The 3261-nt window shown below is 27.5% G+C and overlaps 1 protein-coding gene across 1 annotated transcript in view; it reads left to right on the top strand.

The window, feature by feature from the left end:
* Positions 1-3261, top strand: part of LOC100162060 (cationic amino acid transporter 2) — a gene marked incomplete in the record, with an annotated part of 18054 nt that overhangs the window by 9971 nt on the left and 4822 nt on the right.

The following is a 3261-nucleotide window of genomic DNA, read 5'->3' as shown; positions in this document are numbered from 1 at the left end:
TTTAGAAATGAGAAAACCGCGGTTTAACCGTTTTTTTGGAAAACCCGGTTAAACAGGTTTCGATCCCTGAATATAACTATTAACTATATTATAATCGTGCGACAAACACTGAGTAAAAGATCAAGCTACTCGTATTAAATGTATTATCATTTAATTCTAATTGAGCCCTATAAATTCTAACAAGATTGTCTGTAACCAATACTTTTTTAAAAACTTTGATCTGAGTGATGTTGGTCTTAAATTAAGTGTGCTTTATTATTATTATTTTTTTACTGGCGTATTCTTTAGGAGCTTTTTTTTTAAACTAAAAATCTATAAATATTCAACTATGTGGGTGGTTTTAGGCAGCAAAGTAGATCTAGTCCTGGAAACAACTACATTATTATTAGAAATTTAAAGCAACACTCTTTTATTAACTCTCTCCATTCATGACATAAAATAACTATAAGGTATAAATAATCTTTGGCAAAGTGTTTAAAATACTAAAATATTTTTTGCAATTTGCAATATTTTATGTTACGTTTATTGTTTATTTTTAATTATTAATTATGATTAATGATATATTATTATATTTAATGATATTAGGTTATTTTCATTTTTCATTTTTCATTTATTTTATTTTCATTATTTTCCGCTATATCGTTATAAATAACGGATTGAAGCCCTGCAGTGAATGAACTTCAAGTAATATTTACATTATTAACAACAAAACAATGAAACACTTTAGCCAACAAAAGAACAAGATATTTTTTGAATATTTAACCACGTATATGACAAGTCAAAAATAGACGCCACCGATTTCGTACAGGTATCGTAAATTATAGGTAGTTGAAAAGTTATGTACCTAGTTGGATACGCACTATGGCTACGCCCCTAAGTACTGCTTATCTGACGATACGAACCGTTACGATTGCATCATCTCATTCATAAACGTATCGATCGACCTAAGGGGGGGTCATGCAACTTTTTCCGTTGATGACGGCGGCTGTAGAATGAATAATTTTCGTTCCAACAGTATGTTATTTTTCAATTTCTACGTTTTTATTTTTTGATGTGTAGTGTAGACGAGATTCTACTTACGTTCCCGATACTATATTATATAATTTCCCAGTTCAGCTACGGAAATATAAACTACAATGTTTTTTACTTTACTACTGGTATTAATGTATATTTATAATACTTACTAAGTCAAATAAAAGCTAAGAACATTTTTCTTTTTAAAAAAATATATTAATTTTTAATATTGCTCTTCTCTTTCAATGAAATTAAATCACTGCTGAAAATGTCACGTAATACAAACAATTAACAGCTCGCATATGCTACAAAAGAATGTACGATTGTAATAATTTAATTGTAAAATATGTCTTAAAATTACGAATATAATAGTTACAATATCATAAAAGTTAAACCGATTGATCAGTCATTAAATTATTTTGATAAGTCGTTAACCTATATAGGTATTAATTTTTAGATGAAAACATAGTCTCAAAACTTTGATAATATCGAGAGTTTGATATTATAGGTACTTACCTATGTGTATTGTAAATAAAACCAGAAATAGTTATCGATATATACATTTATATTACTTATAATAGTTTAGTATGTCTAATAATAATATTATAAAAATATTTGAGTTAATACGTAATAAATAACAAATTGACAGGAAACATTGTACCACTTTAAAATAGGTAGTTTATTGATTATTCCTACGGAAATATGGAACCCACTCTAACTATATAATCGTAAGTTTTGGAGCAGCATCGTCCAATTTTAGTTGTAAAATTGACACAATTAAAGCATTGATCACTATCAGTTTTCAATTATAAATTATAGTAATTATATTTTAAAGTAATTTAAACACATAAATATTTTGTTTTTTTTATATAAAACGCTGTATTAAAATATTATTAAAATATTAGTATTATACAAAAGTAAAATGAATTAGCATAGTAGTTAAGTAGTAATAGCGTTCTATAATAATTATAGATCTTATACAATTATTGTATACGTCATTATGTATTGGAAATAAAAATCTTAATCGTTTTTAAAAAGTATACTCCTGTTTTGAGGACAGTTGGTATATTATGTACAGGCTAAATTTATAATTCAAAACTGCATTTTAACATAGGTGTATGTACGTTTGTCTTTGCAATAAGCTTGGCGAACATGGAATCACATCATGGAAATACGAGGAATATACTCATGATAATAAACGTCATATCACTTTTGGTGTTGTTGGTTACGTTGTTCATGCTGGGAAGACTTCCGACCGCCGTGGAAGATCTATCGTTCAAGGTATGAGTATGTTTTATAAAGAAAATATAAAAAATTGTACGTCGTGGGTTCTAAAATTTAGTTTTAAAAATATTTCTTTTCTTTCAGAAAGTCGGGCTTTTAACATATATTATATAAATAATAACCGATTGGAAGTTTTTGAGCGAAATAATACTAAACATTATTTATGTAATTTGATTTATATTTTTAGGTACCTTTGGTTCCCATCATACCATGCTTGAGCATTGTTCTAAATGTTTACCTGATGATGGAACTCGAGTACAAGACTTGGATAAGGTTCATCGTGTGGCTCATATGTGGTAAGTTCATCTTCTTATATCTTCGTTTTTGGACAAACATGTTGTACCTACTTAAACACATTTGTGCACGAAACTTGCGAAGGTCCCATATACTTATTGGCTATTGCATGTTTTTAATAAGTACATTTCACGTCAACTATCAAATTATGACGAGTGTGGCTAGTTTTAGTCTTTTAGAATCTGATTATATTTGTGTCTGGCGTCATTTTTAGTCCATAATCGAATTGGCGATTTACTTATAAAATGCGACGACCATAACTAATATTATTCACATGAATACATATTATGATAATTTATTTGCTTTCACTATAAATATTATAAAAAATCACTTATTTAAAATACTCGAGACAACATACTTTTCTCATAAAATTCCGTCACTTTTGGAGCAGTAAAATGCTTTGATTTTCAACTTTGAAGATAGTTTTTGGTAGAAAATTGAACCTGGTTGGGACTTTAGGGAATTTGGAGTAAAATTAAATGATTTTGAGTACCCACCTACTTTTCAAAATAACAGGAACCAATATAAATGGTATAATTATCAAGATATGTATAGGCTCCTTTTGTGTTTTTTATAGGTATTTTAAATATGTGACTTAAAATAGTTTTTTCTATGTATGATAAAAAATTTAATTTGTGGATAAACATTTTTTTAAATATTATTTTCATA

Source organism: Acyrthosiphon pisum, chromosome A1 (assembly GCF_005508785.2).
Source record: "Acyrthosiphon pisum isolate AL4f chromosome A1, pea_aphid_22Mar2018_4r6ur, whole genome shotgun sequence".
In the NCBI taxonomy this organism is placed as follows: Eukaryota; Metazoa; Arthropoda; class Insecta; order Hemiptera; family Aphididae; genus Acyrthosiphon; species Acyrthosiphon pisum.
The sequence above is the reverse complement of the archived record's forward strand: the minus strand, read 5'-3'. Positions and strand labels throughout refer to the sequence as shown.